Genomic DNA, 23,447 nt, shown 5'->3' with positions numbered 1-23,447 from the left:
ATATCAGGTGACCAAAGTATTGGAGTTTCAGCTTCAGCATCAGTCCTTCCAATGAATATTCAGGACTGATTTCCTTTAGGATGGACTGGTTGGATCTCCTTGCAGTCCAAGAGATTCTCAAGAGTCTTCTCCATACCACAGTTCAAAAGCATCAATTCTTTGGTGCTCAGATAACAAATCCAATTTCAGGAGTTGACCAGTTGGGTGAACAGGGTACATTTGTCTTCTAACTGGTAGAAGCTGATCTTTACAAAAGATGGACAGATTTAAATCAGCAAGTGGCCGAAAAAGAACAACTAGAATCTATATTCCACCAAACTTTGAGTACAGCTATATGGCATATTCTTTAAAATATACTCTCTGTTACATCTAAAACATGTTGACATTAGTATAAATGTTTTTGACAATACCCAACAGAGAAAAGTAACCTATATAGTATAAGAATGGGCTGCCCAGGTGGCACTAGTGGTAAAGAACCCACTTGGGAATCCAGAAGACATAAGAGACCCTGGGTCAGGAAGATCCCCTGGAGGAGGCCACGGCAACCCACTCCAGTATTCTTGCCTGGAGAATCCCATGGACAGAGGAGCCTGGCAGGCTATGGTCCTTAGGGCTGCAAAAAGTTGGACATGACTGAAGTGACTTAGCATGCTTGCATGCATATTATAAGAACAGGGAGTTAGAGTCTGAATAGAGACTTTTCAAGGAGCTCTGGCAGAGAAGGCAATGGCAACCCATTCCAGTACCCTTGCTTGGCAAATCCCATGGATGGAGGAGCCTGGTGGGCTGCAGTCCATGGGGTTGCACAGAGTCGGACACCACTGAGCGACTTAGCAGCAGCAGCAGCGGCAGCAGTAGCAGCAAGGAGCTCTGGAAGGCACTAAGGAAGAGAATGAAGTTGAGCTGGCACATGCATCCATTCAAAGCAGGTGATACTAATTACGTGTTTTCAGAACCAAAGGAAATCAGAAATATCTCTTGATTTCAGCTACCTCACAACTAAACATTTTAATTTCCACCAATTTTTAGTGAGTGGGTATTCATTTTGCAAATCATTACTTACAGCTCTAGATGGTCCTTTTCCTCACAGCACCTAAAATATTGTTGGGTCTATTTAAAAATTGAATTATAGAATCTCTTCAGGAACATAGTATTAAGGAAAGTTCCTTAACTTTAAAGTCAGACCAAGAAGAATTTAAATTTCCTGATATTAATTAGCTGTGATCTTAGACATATTACTTTATACATTTGAGTCTCATTTCTGAACTGAGAATAATAATGCCCATCACAAAAAGCTGTTGGATGATTTAACTAAAGAATGTAAAGTATAAAACACACAGTAGATATTGATAAGTAACAGGTTCTGTGTCAATTAAGGTCTAACAGGAAATAGATGGAATATTCAAACTGGGATATTTTAAGTTTTACTTTTTCTTTAAAAATTATTTCCAATGGTGGGCAGGACTTAGGGGAACTACCTCTAAGAAAAAATTCCAGGGTAAACAAATAAAGTTGCTCTCCAAATTTAATTTACAGGATTGTTTATCACATCATTTTTGTGAACTTGGGGAAAATTAGGAAGCTATCCAGATGTCTAAGTATAGAAGATTGTTATAGTCACATAGCTGAATATCAAAAAGCCACTAAAAATAATATTGTAAATGTATTTACATCAAATATTTTACTAATGTAGTACTAAATGAAAAGAGCAGGTTTAGGACATCATGGAGAGTAAAATCTATTTTGCTTTAATTATATGTATGTTTATAATCTACATTTATACCTAGAAATTAATATTTAAAGTCAGACCCTTAAGATTCTTCTGAGGTCTTTTCTGAATTGTCAGTTTTCTCAGTCCTGAAAAAGATAGAAAGTTTATTTTAGCTTTGGGGAGATAGGAGTCACCCTTAACCTGATTGGGATGATTTACATTGAGCGGCCAGAATTCTGTTCAGTAATGAGCCTTCTCCCGTGTGTCTGAATCAGAGCTGTCTCTGAGGTGGGATGGGGTTCAAAGTCAAGGTGGAAAAATTGCTCTTGCTTGCCTACGAGTTTAGAGCATGCTGCCTTGCCAAGTGTTGCTTGTTCCTATGTGATTAATGATGCGTGGGATATCTGGGAAACTGAAAACCGCATGAAGGCTGTGAAGCAGTATATTCCCTTTAGAATAGAGACTATGAAATTGGCCATGGTTTAGCTCAACACAGGCTGGATGACTGAAGTCCACGTATGGAATTACTTAACACAGAATAACCCAGAAAGCATAGCTGCTGGACTACTGTGGTCTGAGTTCATTTTCTGGCTATACCTCTGAGGGTGGAGAGGAAGAGTTTCATCAACAGGGAACTCAAACTGAAGTGCTTTCACTGTGACAGGATGTAACGATACTTTTAGGGAACACATATATGCTAAAGAGTGTTCTAAGGTTTTCTTGAATTATTACTTTAAGTCCCCTAAAAGCTCTGTGAAGGGGACTTCCTTGGTGGTCCAGTGGCTAAGAATCTGCCTGCCAATGCAGGAGACAAGGGTTCGATCCTTGGTCCCGGAAGATCCTACATGCCGTGGAGCAACTAAACCCCTGAACCACAGCTACTGAGTCCTCACTCTAGAGCCCGGGAGCTGTAACCCGCTTCAGCAGGTGCTCTAGAGCCCATGCTCCCTCAACAAGAGAAGCCACCGCAACAAGAAGCTTGTGCACCGGAATAAAGAGTAGCCCCTGGCTGGCCAAAGCTAGAGAAAGCCTGCATTGTAGCAACAAGGCCCAGCGCAGCCATAAATAAGTAGATTAAAAAAATTTTTTAATTAGTTTTTAGAAAAAAGCCCTATGAGAAAGACACTGTTATTAGTTCACCTTTACAAACTGAAGAAACCTATACACAGAGAGGTTAAGTAACTTGTCCAAAGTTACAGAGCTGGTTAAGTAGCAGAGCGGGGATTTGAACCCCAGTCTGGCTTCTTAAACCATTGCCGTCTGCTACCTCTGTAGTAAGTATAATGTCCTTGATTGAAGCTGGCAGGATGTAGAGGAAAGGGAGAAGGGGAAGCTTGGCAAACTGGAGATAATGTCCTGACAAATGTCCATTAGCAAGCCACTGCTGTGGAGGAATACGGGCCCAGTGTTTCCAGATCATCCGAGTTTCTAAGAGAAAACCAAAATCTGATTTTTATGTGAGATTCCTAATTTAAAAATATATTGCTGATCAAAGCATGAGCGTGCACGCACACACATATGCACACAAACACACATTCTTACTACCATGGATGACTAACTTTTGAACCCTGTAATAAAAACAATGGGTATTTTGGGACTTCCCTGGCGGTCCAGAGGTTGACTCTGCACTTGCACTGCAGAGGGCGTGGATTGGACCTCTGGTAGGGGAACTAAGATCCCACATGTCACAGAGCATGGTCAAAGAAAAAAAGGACATTTCCATGTTCAGTTGTCTTGATAAGAGAAAATAATCTAGCTGATTAACCTTAGATGGAAAGGAGAAAAAAAAAACTCATCATTTATTATGCTGTGGTTTAAGCAAGTTAATGTCTCTAAAGTTTTTATTTCATCTGTAAATCAGTGGGGATAATAGTATTATCTCATAGGATTTATGTGGGGGGCTATGTGGGACTATTTGGGGGCTGACTTGGGCAACCAACTTTTAAAAACATAAATAATAAATAATTATTCAATATATAAGGTGGTGAAAGTGAAAGTGAAGTCGCTCAGTCGTGTCCGACTCTTTGCAACCCCATGGACTGTAGTCTACCAGGCTCTTTTGTCCATGGGATTTTCCAGGCATATAATGTGGTAGATATGTCATAAATTTATAATATTTTAAAATATTAAATATATAATATATTTAATATATATTGTATTATATATAAAATATATAGCTATAATTGACAATTGTTTTATTACTTTAACAAAAATGCAAAAAGTGTTTACTGGAAATAACTGGAAATTATACATCATTCTGTATTATTTGGGCTTCCCAGGTGGTAAAGAGCCTGCCTGACAATACAGGAGACATAAGAGATGTCGGTTCGATCCTTGGTTTGGGAAGATCCCCTGGAGAAGGGCATGGCAACCCACCCCAGTATTCTTGCCTGGAGAATCCCATGGACAGAGGAGCCTGGCGGGCTATAGTCCATAGGGTCACAAAGAGTCAGTCATGGCTGAAGAGACTTAGCATGCACACAACCAAGCAGTCATTTATCAGACGCATCTTTGCATGTACCTTCTCCCTGTGTATGCCTTGTCTTCTTATTTCCTTGACTGTGTATTTCACATATCAGAAGTTTTTAATTTTAAATAAATCCAGCTTATCAATTATTTTTTTCATGGATCCTGCCTTTGGTATTATATATCCACGGTCTTCTATCAGTTGGCCAAAAAGCTCATTCGGATTTTTCAGTAACATCTTACGAAAAAATCCAAACGAATATTTTGATCAACCCAATATATTTTCACCTGTTATTTTCTAGGAGCTTTATAATTTGGGGCTTTATATTTAGGTCTATGGTCTATTTTGAGTTAATTTTTGTGATGGGTGTGAGGTGTGCATCTAAGTTTGTTTGTTTGGGTTTGGTTTTTGCTTGTGGATATTCAGTTGTTCCAACAGCATTGTTAAAAAGATTAGCTTTTATCCTTTGCTAGAGATCAGTTGACTACATTTACATGCTTCTATTTCTAGGCTCTCTATTCTCTATTATACTGATCTAACTGTCTATTCTTTCACAATACCACACCATTTTGAATAATGTAGCTTTAGAGTAATTCTTGAATAGTGTCAGTTCCTCTGATTTTGTTCTTCTCCTTCAATTCTGAGTCTTTTCCTTCCCCATATGAGCTTTTTTAATTAAAAAAACCAATGACAATAACTGTGTTTTAAACCAGGAAATCTGTGGTAATTTGATTTTTTGTGTAATCTTATCTATTTTTATTTGGCTGTGCTGGGTCTTTGCTGCTGTTCGGGCTTTTCTCTAGTTGTGGTGAGTAGGGGCTACTCTTTAGTTGTGGCACATGGGTTTAGTTGTTTAGTTGTGAAATCTTCCTGGACCAGAAATTTAATCTGTGTCTCCTGCACTGGCAGGCAGATTCTTTACCACCAGGGAAGCCCCTCATATTAACTTGAAAATCAGTTGGTTGATACCCACAAAATAACATGCTGGGATTTTGACTGACATCACATTGAATCTGCAGATCAAGTTAGGTTGGGAAGAACTGACATCTTGACAATATCGAGTCTTCCTAACCATGGACATGGAATATATCTTCATTCACTTAGTTCTTATTTGATTTCTTTCATTAGAGTTTTGTAGTTTTCATATACATCATGTCCATAGTTTTTAGTTTTACACCTAAGCATTTCATGGGGGCGGGGGTGGTGGTGCTAATGTAGAGGGTATTGTTTCAAATTTCAAATTCCACTTTTTCATTCCTAGTATCTAAGATATAGGATTGACTTTTGTATATTAAAGTGTATGTTGTACATCACTCATTATCAGAGAAATGCAAATCAAAACCACAATGAGGTACCATTACATGCCAGTCAGGATGGCTGCTATCCGAAAGTCTACGAGCAATAAATGCTGGAGAGGGTGTGGAGAAAAGGGAACCCTCTTACACTGTTGGTGGGAATGCAAACTAGTACAGCCGCTATGGAGAACAGTTTGGAGATTTCTTTAAAAACTGGAAATAGAACTGCCATATGACCCAACAATCCCACTTCTGGGCATACACACCGAGGAAACCAGATCTGAAAGAGACACATGCACCCCAATGTTCATCGCAGCACTGTTTATAATAGCCAGGACATGGAAGCAACCTAGATGCCCATCAGCAGATGAATGGATAAGGAAGCTGTGGTACATATACACCATGGAATATTACTCAGCCATTAAAAAGAATTCATTTGAATCAGTTCTAATGAGATGGATGAAACTGGAGCCCATTATACAGAGTGAAGTAAGCCAGAAAGATAAAGACCATTACAGCATACTAACACATATATATGGGATTTAGAAAGATGGTAATGATAACCCTATATGCAAAACAGAAAAAGAGACAGAGATGTACAGAACAGACTTTTGGACTCTGTGGGAGAAGGCGAGGGTGGGATGTTTTGAGAGAATAGCATCAAAACATGTATATTATCTAGGGTGAAACAGATCACCAGCCCAGGTTGGATGCATGAGACATGTGCTCGGGCCTGGTGCACTGGGAAGACCCAGAGGGATCGGGTAGAGAGGGAGGTGGCAGAGGGGATCGGGACGGGAAATACATGTAAATCCATGGCTGATTCATGTCAATGTATGACAAAAACCACTACAATATTGTAAAGTAATTAGCCTCCAACTAATAAAAATAAATGAAAAAAATTTTTTAAAAAAGTGTATGTTGTAGCCTTACTGTAATTACTTACTAGTTTCAGGAGGTTTTTTTTGTCAATTTTTTTCAGATTTTCCACATAGACAATAACGTTATCAAAATAAAGATAGCCCTGGCCCACGCAGACTTAGCTACATGCACTGTTTTGAGAGTAAATTTGTAAAAATTTGTAATTATTCAAGCTAACTTTGGGTACAGTTTGTGTCTCCAATTCTTACGATAGCACATATTCCAGTGTTTAAACAAAAAATTAAAATAAACAGTGAGAGCACTGTGGTTGTAGAAACAAAGAAATAAAACTTGAGTTACTTCAGTTCTGTCATTATATGTAATGTTGTGAAGTTTTTTGTTTAAAAATTTAAGATAAAATTAAAAATTTAAGATTATAGAGATATTTTCAAGTTACTAGAAATGATCCTGAAGAAATAAACACATGGGCAGTGTTTTGCAATCTTGGATTTTATTGTGAAATTGGATTCTTATGAATCTCTGCTTACCTTTTGTCAAAAAAAAGAAACTTAACTAGTTTATCTTTGTATACGTTAACAGAATTTTTGAAGTTAAAATTAATTAAAAATTAATAAATCTGGCTATACTGTCCATTAAACACGAGTATGCGAAGATCAGTTTTGACCAAGTCACTGGCAAATCTGCACAGGTTAAAAACAACTTTGTCATATAGAGGAAAAAAATGTTAAAAATTAGTCTGCCCCAACAATCAAATGCTGGGTTTGACCCAAAAATAAAAGGTGTCTATTTTCTGGGTAGTCCAGTTAAATTTTTCTCTCAAGCATCAGAGTTCCCGCCTCAGCTCCCTCTCTTTTTTCTTCTCACTCCTCTCTCTTGTCTTCCTCCTCACTGCCTCATCCAGCTCTGAAGTGCTATTTTAATATGATGGATCTACTGAGAGTGAGTGAGTCTGAGGTGAATTCATCAGAACGGGTTGCAAAAGAAACTAACTGAATGAAAAGTTTGCATCACAAATAGGGGAACAGGAAAGATTTTAAAAAAGGATGCTTTATCAAGTGGTGACATTTTGGTAGAGAGTGCTGGGTAGTTTCCCGGTTGCGAGGACTGTGAGGGCTCTGAATGGGCTGCTCAGGATGTCCACACAAACTCTTGATGGATGCAGACAAGCAAGATGGGAAGTGCTGGGTGGGCTGGCGGTTACTGAGATGAGAGGGGAAAAGAGAACTTAAAATGCACTGTAAGGAAAGACGGTGCTTTTCAAAAACACAGTGATACAAATTCCTCTTTTGCTAATGCTTTCTTTACCTGGGACAAGGATGCTACATATCCAAACAGAATCAGAATTACTCAGAAAAAGTAAGTGCTTCTGGATCAAGGATATTCATGGAAAATTCAAAAAAGAAATTTAAAAAACATGAATAAAATATAAATGTTATAACATTAAAACAATATTGTAATTCTAATAAAATAAAATATGCAACATTATTACAATTTAAGAAATATGAATGAACAGAGAATCAACTTGGTAAATATTTAAAAAGCCACCAAGTGTAAGCATAATGTAATATGTTGTTTGTGGAATATACATTGGTAAGCACTTCTTGATGAATTCAGCAGGTGGCTCTAGCGGTAAAGAACCTGCCTGCCAATGCAGGGGACATAACAGATGCTGGTTTGATCCCTGGGTCAGGAAGAAACCCTGGAGGGCGAAACGGTAACCTATTGCAGTATTCTTGCCTGCTGAATCCCATGGAGAGAGGAGCCTGGCGGGCTACAGTCCATAGGGTCGCAAAGAGCTGGACATGACTGAAGCGATTTAGCACGGGTTCCTTAAAAATCTATATTCATTTGAACCCAGCACTTCCATCAGAGGAAATTACTGTGATTTTTGGGAAAGATTTAACCTTATGAAAGTTAATTATAGTTAATTATTTTATAACTATAGAAATTCTGGAAATACCTCAACTACTCCAAAATAGTGGTTCAAGTAGATATACTAGAGTCGCCTTTGACTGAAAATTTATCTAGTGATTTAAAATTATGTACTATGTGCTGTGCTTAGTCGCTCAGTCGTGTCTGTCTCTGCGACCCTGTGGACTGTAGCCCTCCAGCCTCCTCTGTCCATGGAGTTCTCCAGACAAGAATGCTGGAGTGGGTCACCATGCCCTCTTCCAGGGGATCTTCTCAACTCAGGGATGGAACCCAGCTCTCCCACATTGCAGGTAGATTCTTTATCAGCTGAGCTACCAGAGGAGCCCCTAAAATTATATATTGTGTGCTATCAATTATTTAAGCACATGGAAATAGGCTCTTAACTTAAAAAAACAAATTACCAAACAATGCCACGTTATCCTTTATGCTTAGACAAGTAACTGGAAAATATATATTGAAATAGAAAGAAAATCTTTTTCCCCTTAAAAGTCTTCCCTTTTGCTCGTCCCTAATCCATCCCAATCCTGAGGAGTTTATAATATTTTGTCAAATTCTGGCGTAATGTTTTAGCCAGTGATAGATTGGCAGTCTCTCTGCATTCAAACGGCATATGTATAACTCCCTCTCTCTTGTCTCCTACTGCCCCCATGCGGTAGGATTGGTAAATTGACTCAATCAGCTCGGACTAGCTGTTTTCACCTGGTCTGTCTTCTTCATAACCTCATTATTGCTTAGGCCTCCTGTACCTTGTGGTGAGTTAGAGAGTGGAAGATCCCAAGACATGTAATTGGGCTAAGGAAGAAGTGAAAATTCTAAGTTTATAGGGAACCGTGCTAAATCTACCCCTCAAGCATGCAAGGTCTAGGCTGACTGTCTAAACCACAAGGAGGGTAGGGGATTCCTAGAGATACAAGCATTATTTAAGTCATAGAAAATAGAAATCTCAAGGAATGGAGACTTTTAGGGTGCGAAAATATTTTTTGACCAAATCCTTTTGTAGCCAGACTTATGCCCAGACTACAGTCAGAAATAGTAATAACCATCTGTTTTTATTTGCCCCGCATCCATTTTTTCTTAACCTGATAAGAACACCATGACTTCCTCTACTGAGGTTTTTGACTTTCATGAGCTAAACGTCTTCCCAGCTTTAGGAGTTGTCACATGGTACAAGTCTGGTTGATAAGAGCTATGCATTGCTCTGTCCATGGTATTTTGTTTGGAGATGAAACTGCACAAAAGGGAAGATGTTTCTTTGAAACTAGGTGCACTGACATGAACTACAACTCTAATACCTGGAAAAGTCTGTGCAAATAAAAATTATGCAGAACTCATCTAGGAGAAGACATAGAGAACACTCATTGATTGAAATGTCAATAAATCAACCCTTGGTATGGCGTAAGAGATGCTATAATGTTAGTGCCAATATTTAGTTGTTGTTCATTGCTGTTCAGTCCCTAAGTCTTGTCTGACTCTTTGTGACCCCATGGACTGCAGTACACCAGGCTCTTATGTCCTCTACTGTCTCTTGGATTTGTTCAGATTCACGTCCATTGAGTTGGTGATGCTATCTAACCATTTCATCTTCTGCCTTCCCCTTCTCCTTTTGCTTCAATCTTTCCCAACATCATTGTTTGTTCCAATGAGTCAACTCATCGGATCAGAGGGCCAAGTATGTATTGGAGCCTCAGCTTCAGCATCAGTCCTTCCAATGAATATTCAGGGTTGATTTCCTTCAAGATTGACTGGTTTGATCTCCTTGCAGTCCAAGGGACTCTCAAGAGCCTTCTCCAGCATCATAGTTCAAAAGCATCAATTTTTCGGCTCTCAGCCTTGTTTATGGTCCAACTCTCACATGCATACATGACTACTGGAAAAACCATAGCTTTGACTATACAGGCCCTTTGTTGGAAAACTGATGTCTCTGCTTTTTAATATGTTATCTGGGTTTGTCATAGGGTTACTTCTAAGGAGCAAGCGCCTTTTAATTTCACGGCTGCAGTCGCTATCCACTGTGTTTTTGGAACCCAAGAAAATAGTCTGTCACTGTTTCCACTTATCCCTTTCTATTTGCCATGAAGTGATGGGACCAGATGCCATGATCTTAGTTTTTGAATGTTGAGTTTTAAGCCATATTTTTCACTCTCCTCTTTCACCAAAAGAGCGGTAGAATTATGTAATTATCAGAGTGATTATTCATCATTTCTTCAAGTAAGTGCCACTGTGATTTTCTCCATTACTGTTTCTTTTGTTCAGTGGTTTTCTGTTTCACTAAAATTTGTTTCCTATTTTCTCTCTTACAAAACATCTATTACATGAAAAATGATATCAGCAAACATCATAGTAACAGAAGTATGAAACGAATATACAATGCAGCTACAGTCATGTCTACACTAAGCATTATTTTGCCTTGAATACCTGATTTCATGTCAGGTGGAGGACCACTGAGTATACTACCACCTCTTCCTTCTTCCTTATAGTTCGGTAGTTTCTAACCTTGCTGATAGTGACAATCTTTTGTTGTTGTTGTTGCACACCCCTCTTTAATTGCATTTCTTGGCATCATTAGGGTGGATAATAATAGTTTCTTATAAAGTTAAACTTACATCTGTTATATATCTTGGTGATTCTACCATAGGAATTTCCCCACAATGATTCATATATATATATATATATATATATATTAATATATATATATATAGCATAGCAGCATAATGCATGGATTTATTCCACAGAGTGGAAACAAACAACCAGTACTGATTAGATGAGTGGCAAACAGACTGGCATATTCATTCAGTGGGAAAACCCTCAGTAAATCTGAACAAGTTTCTGATATGTGTACAATCATGGATGTATCTCATAGATAGGATGATGATAGAAAGAAACCAGAACGAAGAAACTTCATATAGGACTTCCTTTGTATGAAGTTCTGGAATAGTCCAAACAATACAAGGGAATGGAATTTTCATCAATGTTTCCTGATGTGAGGGAATGGAGGGATAGAGAGAACTTTCTGGAGTGATGGGAAACTTTTATCTTTATTGGGGTGTGATCAAAATGAATGTTTCCTTCCAAAGTTCACATGTTGAAATCCTAAACACTGCAGCCCCCCACCCGCCCCTGCCAGGTAATGGTATTAGCAGTTGGGGTCTTTGGGAGGTGATTGGTGCTTTTACAAAGAGGCCTCAGAGAGATCCTTCAACCCTTCTGCCCTTTGTGGTTAGGTGAGAAGGTGCCATCTATGAACTAGGAATGGTTCTCACCAGACACTAATTCTGCTGGTGTCTCCATCTTGGACTTACCAGCCTTCAGAACTGTGAGAAATATTCTTGTTTATTAACCACCCAGGCTCAGTTCAGTTCAGTTGTGTCCGACTCTTTGCAACCCCATGAACCACAGCACACCAGGCCTCCCTGTCCAACACCAACTCCCGGAGTTTACCCAAACTCATGTCCATTGAGTCGGTGATGCCATCCAACCACCCCATCCTCTGTCGTCCCCTTCTCCTCCTGCCCTCAATCTTTTCCAGCATCAGGGTCTTGTCAAATGAGTCAGCTCTTCGCATCAGGTGGCCAAAGTATTGGAGTTTCAGCTTCAACATCAGTCCTTTCAATGAACACCCAGGACTGATCTCCTTTAGGGTGGACTGGCTGGATCTCCTTGCTGTCCAAGGGACTCTCAAGAGTCTTCTCCAATACCACAGTTTAAAAGCATCAATTCTTTGGCGCTCAGCTTTCTTTATAGTCCAACTCTCACATCCATACATGACCACTGGAAAAACCATAGCCTTGACTAGATGGACCTTTGTTGACAAAGTAATGTCTGCTTTTTAGTATGCTGTCTAGGTTGGTCATAGCTTTCATTCCAAGCCGTAAGCATCTTTTAATTTCATGGCTGCAATCACCATCTGCAGTGATTTTGGAACCCAGAAAAATAAAGTCAGCCACTGTTTCCCTATCTATTTGCCATGAAGTGATGGGATCAGATGCCATGATCTTAGTTTTCTGAATGTTGAGCTTTAAGCCAACTTTTTCACTTTCCTCTTTCACTTTCATCAAGAGGCTCTTTAGTTCTTCACTTTCTGCCGTAAGGGTGGTATCATCTGCATATCTGAGGTTATTGATATTTCTCCCGGCAATCTTGATTCCACCTTGTGCTTCTTCCAGCCCAGCGTTTCTCATGATGTACTCTGCATATAAGCTAAATAAGCAGGGTGACGATGTACAGCCTCGACATACTCCTTTTCCTATTTGGAACCAGTCTGTTGTTCCATGTCCAGTTCTAACTGTTGCTTCCTGACCTGCATACAGGTTTCTCAAGAGGCAGGTCGGTGGTCTGGTATGCCCATCTCTTTCAGAATTTTCCACAGTTTATTGTTATCCACATAGTCAAAGGCTTTGCCATAGTCAATAAAGCAGAAATAGTTGTTTTTCTGAAACTCTCTTGCTTTTTTGATGATCCATCGGATGTTTTGGCAATTTGATCTCTGGTCCCTCTGCCTTTTCTCAATCTTGCTTGAGCATCTGGAAGTTCACAGATCACATATTGCTGAAGCCTGGCTTGGAGAATTTTGAGCATTACTTTACTAGCGTGTGAGATGAGTGCAATTGTGCGGTAGTTTGAGCATTCTTTGGCATTGCCTTTCTTTGGGATTGGAATGAATACTGACCTTTTCCAGTCCTGTGGACACTGTTGAGCTTTCCTGGCATATTGAGTGCAGCACTTTCACAGCATCATCTTTCAGGATTTGAAATAGCTCAACTGGAATTCCATCACCTCCATTAGCTTTGTTCGTAGTGATGCTTCCTAAGGCCCACTTGACTTCACATTCCAGGATGTCTGGCCACCCAGTCTAAGGTAATTTTTTATAGTATTCTCAACATGCTAAGACAGGATGGTACTTACAAGTCAAACCTCATCAAGCTGCATCATTAACTCTGAGCATTTTATTGTATGCTGAGTATACCTCAAGAGTTGATTTATTTTAAAAAAAAAAGTTCTGACTTCAGCTTCTTTTTAGCTCTTTCCAGAATCGTACATCATTATCATGATCATCACTCTCTCATACATCACTTTCTTTGTTTTCAAAATCATTTCTGCATAGGATTGCCTGTAAATGAACTCAACTCAAAATAAGGTAGTTACCATGAGCAACTTATCTCACTTGATTTCTTCTTTAGTGGATTATATCTTTTAGTTAGAACCAGTACCACTCATGTTAACAGTTAGAAAAGAAGAATATCCTACTGTATGAATGTGTTGTATGCAACACTGAAGGATTTTTTAAAAATTAGTGCACTCAGGAATATTCAAACAGATACAAGTATGCTTGAGCTCAGCCTGAAATCAATTTACCATGAGAAAAGGCAATTTCTTATTTTTTAATTAAGTGTAGTTGATTTACAATATTATATTGTTTTCAGGTATACAACATAGTGATTCAATATTTTTATGGATTATACTCATTGGAAGTTACTGCCCTTTAAATACATGATGCCAGATGCCACTCCCTTCTAGCCTCCAAAGTTTCCACAGAAAAGTCAGCTGATGGCCTTTTGAATTAGTATTTTTCTTTTCTTCTTTTACATACCCAGGTGTGGAGTTGCTGGATCATATGGTAGTCTTACTTTTAGCTTTTGATAAACCTCCATACTGTTCTCCATAGTGGCTGTACCAATTTATACTCCTACCAAGAGTCCAGGAGGTTCCCTTTTCTCCACATCTTCACTGACACGTTGTTTCTTGTCTTTTTGATAATAACCATTCTGAAGGGTGTGAGGTCATATCTCACTGTATCTTTGATTTGAATTTCTGTAAAGATTAATGATGTTGAGAATCTTTTTTTACGTTTTTATGTATGTATGTATTTATCTTTGACTGCACTGGGTCTTTGTTGCTTCATGCGGGCTTTCTCTAGTTGCAGCAAGCATGTGTTGTGGTGCATGGGCTTTTCATTGCGGTGGCTTTTCTTGTTGCAGAGAACAGGCTCTAGGTGAGCAGGCTTCAGTAGTTGTGGCATAGGAATTTGGCTGCTCCATGGCATGTTGAATCTTCCCAGACCAGGGATCAAACCTGTGTCCCCTGAATTGGCAGATGGGTTCCTATTCCACTGTGCCACCAGGGAAGTCTGAGCATCTTTTCCTGTGCCCGTTGGTCATCTGTATGTCTTTGGAATGTCTCTTCAGGTCCTCTGCCCATGTCTTAATCAGCTTCTTTTAAAAAAAAATGTTGAGCTGTTCTTTGTATCTTTTGGATATTAACCCCTCATGGGATATATCATTTGCAAATACCTGGTCCCATCCATTAAGCGGTCTTTTCATTTTGTCAATAGTTTCTGTTACTGTGCAAAACTTTTTTAGTTTGATTAGGTTCTGTTTATTTTTTTTCTTTTGTTTCCTTTGCCCAAGGAGACATATCCAAAAATATATTGCTAAGACCAAAGTCAAAGAAGGCACTATGTTTCCTTCTAGATGTTTTATGATTTCAGGACTTATATTTGAGTCTTTAATCCATCATGAATTTATCTACACTTGTGGAGTGAGAAAGTTGTCCAGTTTGATCATTTTGTGTGTACCTGTCCAGTGTTTCCCAATGCCATTTCTCGAAAAGGCTATTTCCCATTGTATTTTCTTGCCTCCTTCATAATAGGTTAACTGCCATATAATGTGGTTTTTGATTACTGAAGTTTTGTAGTATAGTTTGAATTCAAGAAATGTAATATATCCAGCTTTGTTCCTTTCTCTCACGATTGCTTTGGATATTCAGGGTCTTTTGTTTTTCCACGCAAATTTTAGAACTATTTGTTCTAGTTCTGTGAAAAATGCTATTGGTATTTTCATAACTAATGAAAATATACATTGAATCTGTATATGCCTTGGGTAGTAAGGTCATTTTAACAGTATTAATTTTTCCAATTAATTTTTCCAACGGAAAGCAAGGTATAGCTTTCCATTGTTTTGTAATGTGTTCAATTTCTTTCATCAGTTTCTTACAGTTTTATGAGTACAGTCATTTTCCCTCAGATTTATTCCTAGGTATTTCATTCTTTTGATATGATTGTAAATGGGATTCTTTTTTTCCTGATAGTTTGTTGTTAGTGTACTGAATGAAATGCAACAAATTTCTGTATATTAATTTTGTACTATACAACTTTATAATATAAACTACAACTATAGTTTAAACAACTATAAGCTACTGTAATAAACAATATATACTGTACTCATTGATGAGTTTTAGTAGCTTTCCAGTGTTATCTTTAGGATTTTCTATATATAGTATCATGTCACCTGTGAACAATAACAGCTTTACCTCTTCCTTTCAGTTTGGATCCCTTTTGTTTCTGTTTCTTATCTCATTGCTCTGACTAGGACTTCGGATACTATGCTGAGTAAAAGTGGTGATGCTGGGCACCCTTGTCCTGTTCCTGATCTTCAAGCCTCTCTAAGTCTGGCTGAGGTCAGCTGACAGTGAGCTGGGTCCTGGTGCCCCTCTCAGCGCATGGACCTTCTAGGATACGTCTCCCAGATTACTGCAGTCTCGTAGGTTCTGTTAGTTTTCAAAGTGGTTAGGGATCATCTCTCTGGTGCAGGTCCGAAAAGTTGAAGTTACGGTATGGAAATAAAATCCTTCGCTCCTCAGAGAGGAGCTTCAGGTTGTGAACTTTCTCTGCGATATGTGCCACTGTGCTGGGGGTGTGGTTTATGGCCAGATTGTATCCCAGCCTCCGACTCAGTTTGATGCAGTTCCTCTTGTTTGCCTGACTTGTAGTCATCACTCAGCCAGGCTTTAGGTTTTTGAAAGACATTGTTGTATACGTAGCTGCAGACTCTGTGTCTGCGAGATCAAGATTTTCCTATGTTGTCATCTTGAACCAGAAGCCCCTTGTTTTTGGCTATTTTCTAGATAGTTCTGATTACCTTTGACTATCTCAGTTATTTCTGTAGGTCTTGGAGTAAAGGCAAAAATTGGAGAACCCACTATAGTCCTAGTGGTAGTATAACCACTGTCTTTTATTTTCTGTATTTTGATGCTTTGACATCTGGGACCTTGCTGACCCTGGAGGGACTACTCCTCCGGAGGTTAGTACATTTTTAGAGATAATAAACAACTCTCTCACGAGCACAGTTTTCAAATACAAAGTAGCCAATCCAGAGCTCACATTCCAATGATCTCTTTTACTGAGCTCTCACACTTAGGGCCATTTATCCACATGCCCTCATCACCCCAAGGCTAGGTACCAGACAGCTAGTAGGGACAGCCCCTATGCTACAGAGACCACTGACATTATTCAAACTAATCCATCCTAAGCCTGCTTACCTACAGAAACCACAATAAAGGCTCTTGCCCACAGCTCCTCCCTCTCCCTCTGCCCTACGACCAGCATCAGCGCTTCTCTGTGTGGCCCCCAAGACATAGAGCGTCCTCTTTTCTTGGAAACTGTAATAAACTAACCTTTCAATGTCAGTTGTCTCCTGATCTTTTGGCCCTACTATACCTCTCGCATTCTGTTAATGCACAAGTCGGAGAAAACGACCCATATTTAAAATAGGAGAAAACTACCAATTCTTCTTATTCCCCATCTTTTTTCCTGCACTTGAAGAGATGCTATTTTGTATGTGAGTGTGACTAGTAATTACAAATAATTTTTATAAATAATTTTTCCAAGAAGTTATTTTCCTACATAGATTATTTTCCTTTTAAACTCAAAAGGCAGGGGCAATGTGGTGGAGTATGTGGTAGAAAATGTTCTGGTTCTGGTTTCAAGTATTGGCTGTTTAGGTTTTAACATTAATAACATTAACTAGAGACATTTAACTTCACATCTCCAAAGTTCGATCTTTCTATCTTTAACATGGGGTAATAATTTTAACCTAACAAGATTTCTTAAGCATGAAATGAAATAACTTCCATAAAGTATCTAGTGAGTTCTTAATATTGCTCTAAGTTTTATGTGAATCCTTGAATTTGGATGGTGTCCTGGCTATCAGGGCTTCCCTGGTGACTCAGACGGTAAGGAACCTGCCTGCAATGCGGGAGACCTGGGTTCGACCCATGGCTTGGGAAGATCCCCTGTAGGAGGGCATGGCAACCCACTCCAGTGTTCTTTCCTGGGAAATCCCCACGGACAGAGGAGGCTGGTGGGCTGCAGTCCATGGGGTTACAAAGAGTCGGACACGACTGAGCGATTAAGCACAGCACCTGGCTATGATGGCTGCTTCATTAATCTGACAATGGTCACTCTTAAACTCATTTCCAGAATTACAGTAGGGGAAATTTTCATTGGACTTTCCCTGACTTCTCTTTCTTGGAGGATGTGAAATTTTTTAAAAAGCCATTCCTAGAAAATGTGTCAATTTGGAACTCCAAGGGATCAACATTTGGGAACTTTCTTCTCTCATTTTCACTCTTAAAAGTCTATTTCAACCTGCAGTGGTCTTTGAGAGTGGTCCTTAAACTATAGTGTATAGTTTAGTTTTTGTAAATATAAAAAAACCAACCATATAGGACCTCATGGTTTTGCAAATAGTTTTACTGGAACACAGTTGCATTCTTTTGCTTACATATTGTCTATGGTTGCTTTCATACCCCAGACTGCAAAGACCCAAGGCCTGCAAGCCTAAAAGATTTACTATCTCATCCTTTGAGAAAACGTTTGCTGACCCCTGGTCTTTGCTGTTTGAAGCTTGGCTTCTTTCTGTGTGGATTAAAAATGACTATACATTCTTTGCACTGTTCTCATCAAGAGGTGGAGTGTAGGGGGACTTCCCTGGTGGTCCAGTGGTTAAGACATCACACTTCCACTGCAGGGGGTTCCAGTTCCATCACTAGTTGGGGAACTAAGATCCCACATGCCTCATGGAACAACCAAAAATTGGGGTTGGGGGTGGGAAAGTGCATGTGACATGTTTTAAAAAAAGAGGTGGAGTTTAGGTTCCATCCTGCAGTGACTCTGAGCTTGGCCCTGGCCTGGTCTGGCCAATAAGACATCAGCAACTGTGACAAGTACAAAGGCTTGCCTAAGTGCTTTCCACATTGGGACTGAGAACACCCCCTCGGCATGCAGTAAAAGTCCAGTCTGGTCTGTTGGAAGACGAGAGGCCGCGAGGACAAATACAAGGCACTCTAGTCTACAGTTAGCATTAAGCGCCTGTAAGCAAAGAGAGGCCACCCTGGGCTACTTACCCCTCCTCTGTCATCAGATGAATACAGTTCCATGTGACTCTAGGTAGTACCAGAAGAAACAGTCAATTCACAGAATCTTTTTAAATTAAAAAAAATTTAAGACATTAAGTTTTGCCGTGGTTTGTTATGTAATTGCTGACTTACATGCTTTCTTTGACCATCAAGGGAGAAAATGGCCATTCTGTACACATTACTGTTAGAGATTAGCACTTTGACTCCCCGTCTGGACTTTGCTTGAGTCATATGATAACTTTTCATATCAGAGTATGCAAGGTAACTTAGGCAAAAGGTCAATATCCAGTTCTGACAAGGCCTTTCACATCCTGTGGCGCAAACCCTTTTCTGTCTTCTATGTATCTTATGAGGTTTTGGGAGATGGAAGGGATACAAGTCAGAGAGCAAATGTTGGTCACTGCTTTCAAACTTTGTATGAAACGAATGGTACTGCTACTGCTGTTGATGTAGAACATTTCATGTAATGCAGTCAATTCTCTATTACCTATAATGGAAGGGTGTGCTAGCATGGCTGAACCAAATTGAATTAAAATATAATAAACTTTAATTTCCTGGAGTGATGGAAGAGAAGTAGACTCCTTAATGGCTTGAAGGAAATTCCCAGGTCTGGCACTGATTAGCTATGTATCATGAGCAAGTTATTAATTTCTTTAGGCCTTCAGTTACCTTATCTATAAAAATAAATTATTGATATTGCCTTGCAGTTATGAGAATTCGTTGGCATTTAAGTTACTGAAAAGGATGGCCCAGCATAGTGCCCGAAACCATGGAGAGTAGAGACAGCATATTATGGTTATGTATGTAGGTTCTGAAGCTAAACTGCCTGGGTTTAAATCCCAGCCCTGGGACTTAATAGCTGTGTCATTTAGCAAATTAAGCTCTCAATGTCTTGCTTATCTCATCTGTAAAATGGGGACAACAGCAGCAGTTTAGAGTTGTTGTGAGACTTAAATAAACACATGTAAATGACTTGGCACAGTAGCTGAAATAAGATTGAAATAAATTGATAAGAGTTTAATAATTGTTAGCCAATTATTATTAGCAGTACATGATTGAGCCCTTATCCTTACCTCCTTATCTTCTAAGTCAAAGCTAGGCCTCAAACCAATCATTTAGAATTCTTGTTTTTCTCATTTTATTGCTCTGTCAGAGTGTTATCCCATGAAGTTGGTGGTTAAATAAGGAGACATTTATTCAAAAATCCCCGAAATAAGGTGGAAAAAAAAGATTATAAAGATTTATTGACAAATGCAACAAGTTTTTGTTGAATGCCAATACTAAGTTAGGCACAGTTAGATACACTATTATCTTATGTGCTGCATCTGGCATAAAATAGCAAAGCTTAGGAAAGATTATTATCTATTTTGATGGCATCATTAACATACTTAATTTGTAATGGTATTCCTTAGAAAAAAAAGTGGTTTTATGTCCATATATCTTCCAAGTTGCTACAAGGCATCTGCTGGATCTGAGAAACTGACGGCTGTTTTGATCCAGGCATGCAATATGACATTAGGATCAAAACAGAAAGGAAGGAAAACAAAATTAAGGTTCAAAAGAAAACAATCTTATGAAGACCAACATGGGACCTCCCTGATGGTCCAGTGGTTAAGAATCTGCCTGCCAATGCAGAGGACATGAGTTCAATCCCTGGTGCAGGAAGATTCCACATACCAGTGAGGCAACTAAGCCCATGCCCTAGAGCCCGTGCTCTACAACCAGAGAAGCCACCATAACAAGAGAAGCCACCTCAATGAGGAGCCCTGACACTGCAACTAGAGAGTAGCCCATACACACTGCAACTAGGGAAATGATGTGCACACAGCAATGAAGACCCAGTGCACTCAAAAATAAAAAAATAAACTAAAAAATTTAGAAGATTAATCATGTCTTGGGGGTACAACGTACCTGTACTTTACACAATAAAAACAATGTTCAACATAAAAACTGTAATAAGAAACTCATATTCAAATCAGCACTGCAGATACAGAATTAAAAGGGGAGCTAGGATCCCACATGGCCGGAGCAACAAACCCTGAGTGCCCCAACTACTGAACCCATGCCCAGCAACTACTGAGCATCAGTGTGGCAACTAGAGAAAGAAGTCTGCACAAAAGACCTGGCATGCTACAAGGAAGATCCCAAGTGATGCAGCTAAGACCCAAGGCGGCCAAATAACTAAGTAAAAGTTTTAAAACCACATTCCATTTATTAAGAAAAAAATGGGATTCAATTTTATGATTCCATTTGCAAATCTCAAAACAGAAAGAAGGATCATATTTTCCTGACTGGTCAATCAATTTAATTATTATAGGAAATACAAAGTTCTTTTGTAAACGACTCTGCTAATGATTGACTTGCATTTGAAAAATGCATGTCAGCTCTCTCCCTCTCCCATTTATCACCCTGCAAAAGAAAGGAAAACATTTAGAAACAGGACCTAATGTTCATGGTAATTTGATCCCTTAGATAGAGCAATGTTTGCTTATACCATAGGTTATTACACTATCATCAAGTGTATCAGGTAAGCAGATTAAGTGCTTTGGAATCTCTCTACAAGTATCTACATCAGGCAAGAGAATATGGCTGTTAAGAAAAGATCAGAATTCCTTAAAATACTGCCTTCCTTTTGTCTTCCTTTGATTACAATTGCCTTTTTGGATGTGAGTGTTGGTCTCAAAAAGAAACAGCAAATGGGCTTACCACAGGAGAGCAACCAACTGTAACCCTATTATATAATAGGTGAGAGTATTCTTGCCTGGAGAATCCCATGGGTGGAGGAGCCTGGTGGGCTACAGTCCATGGGGTCGCAAAGAATTGGACATGACTTAAGAGACACAGCATGCACGCACAAAGAGTTTTACAGGGCTTCCCAGGTGGCACTAATGGTAAAGAACCTGCCTGAGAATGCAGGAGACATAAGAGATGTGGGTTCGATCCCTGGGTCAGAATGATCTCCTGGAGGAGGGCATGGCAACCCACTCCAGCATTCTTGCCTAAAGACTCTCATGGACAGAGGGGCCTGGCGGGCTACAGTCCATAGGGTCGGAAAGAGTTGGACATGACTGAAGCGACTTAGCATGCACCCATAAGAGCTTCACAACTCAAATGTACTGCTTCTAGGTGAAATCAGAAAAATACTTTGACATCAAGATCACCAACAGGGACTTCCCTGGTGGTCTAGTGGCTAAGAGTCCTCTCTTCAAATGCAGAGGACCCACGTTCAATCCCTGATTGGGAAACTTGATCCCATATGCCCCAACTAAGACCTGGCACAGACAAATAAATAAGTTAAAATAATTTTTTAAAAATCACCAACAAATACTCCCTCCCTTTCAGATGGCAAGTTATTTCAGCTTAGAGTGACCCTATTTAATTTATATTTGTACCTTCAGCACCTAGCACATAGTGCATGCTCAGTTGTGTCCGACCCTTTGTGACCTCATGGATTATGGCCCCCAGTGGATTGTGGCCTGCCAGGCTCCTCTGTCCATGGGATTTTTCAGGCAAGAATATTGGAGTGGGTTGCCATTTTCTCTTCCAGGGGATCTTCCCAACCCAAGCATCAAATTCAAGTCTCCTGTGTCTCCTGCATTGGCAGGCAAATTGCTTACCACTGAGCCACCTGGCAAGCCCAGGGGGTCTCTATACTGGCTTAGTAATAAATGATTTACAGTATTATGTGCAATTTAAAGACAAAAACATACACAAGCACCACTATAATAAAAATGTCATGGTATTTTCAACAGCTATGCACTTCTGTGCATGATTCCACTTGACTTAAGAGGTTCCTAGGTAATTTTCTATAACTTATATTTCCAATTAAGTCTTGGGAATCATGACATAACATTACAACACCTTGAGACTTTGCCTGCTTTAATGATACTCACTGAACTGTCTGGCTGCTTTAAAAGTTATTTTTAATCTTCCTTTCTTTGTAAGGAGAATCTTTATATTCTCTTATAGTATTCACTAATGTGATATAGTATCATTTAAGGAAACAACGGTCACAAGGTGAAAAGTCAAAATGACCACTAAAAACGGTCCCTTAAATTAGCTAGCATCTATTCAGTATTTGCTAGGTGGTAGGCCCCTTATGCGGAGAAGGAGATGGCAACCCACTCCAGTATTCTTGCCTGGAAAACTCCATGGATGGAGGAGCCTGGTGGGCTGCAGTCCATGGGATTGCAGAGTCGGACATGGCTAAGCAATTTCCCTTTCTATCGTTCCTGTTGGCGAAGGCAATGGCAACCCACTCCAGTGTTCTTGCCTAGAGAATCCCATGGATGGAGAGGCCTGGTGGGCTGCAGTCTATGGGGCTGCAAAGAGTCGGACGCGACTAAGCAACTAACACAGGCCCCTTCAGAACCTTCATGTACTGAATTATATAGTCCTTCCTGTGTCTCTAGGAGGTGGGCTTGTTAGCCCCATTCTGCCAACAAGGAGTCCCAAACAGAGGTTAAGTGACCTGTCCAAGTGAGAAAGCCAGTAGTTGGTTGCGCTGGGAATTTGAGTCTTGGGTGGAGGGCTATAAGAACAGAGGGTGGGGTGACTCGGTGGCCATGACTCCACGCTCCCAATGCAGGGAGCCTGGATTCGATCCCTGGTCAGGGAACTAGATCCCAAATGCCACAACTGAGAGTTTGCAGGCTGTGACCAAGACCCGGCGCAGCCAAATAAACAAAGCATGGGAGGTGGCTGGAGGGGATTCACTGACTGGCAGTGCCCCATGGGGTCTGTCTCTCCCTTCCGCCTTGCTCTCTAGTGCTACGGGCCATCTGGAGGTCTGCGAGTTTACTTTTTCCACCCCTTCTATGAGCTACTCCGTGCCCTCCAAGAAATACACTCCCACTTTTTAAAATTTTGCTAGTCACCAAGAATCAGTGTCTGTACTGACATCTCAAAGAGCCCCGAGTACCTGTGTACCCAACAGTACCCAGCAAGTACCTGTGTAGCCCCTACCACG

General features: G+C 39.8%; 1 protein-coding gene across 1 annotated transcript in view; it reads right to left on the bottom strand.

Annotated features, from left to right (window-relative positions):
* SLC8A3 (solute carrier family 8 member A3) overlaps window positions 1–19,580 on the bottom strand; it is a 202,205-nt gene extending 182,625 nt beyond the window's left edge. Inside the window, exon 1 of the mRNA XM_061156779.1 lies at window positions 18,467–19,580. The gene's annotated coding sequence lies outside the window, so the exon portion shown is untranslated. The remainder of the gene's footprint in view (window positions 1–18,466) is intronic.
* Between the last annotated feature and the right edge of the window lie 3,867 nt (window positions 19,581–23,447).

The sequence above is a fragment of the Dama dama genome, chromosome 12, assembly GCF_033118175.1.
Source record: "Dama dama isolate Ldn47 chromosome 12, ASM3311817v1, whole genome shotgun sequence".
Classification (NCBI taxonomy): domain Eukaryota; kingdom Metazoa; phylum Chordata; class Mammalia; order Artiodactyla; family Cervidae; genus Dama; species Dama dama.
The sequence above is the reverse complement of the archived record's forward strand: the minus strand, read 5'-3'. Positions and strand labels throughout refer to the sequence as shown.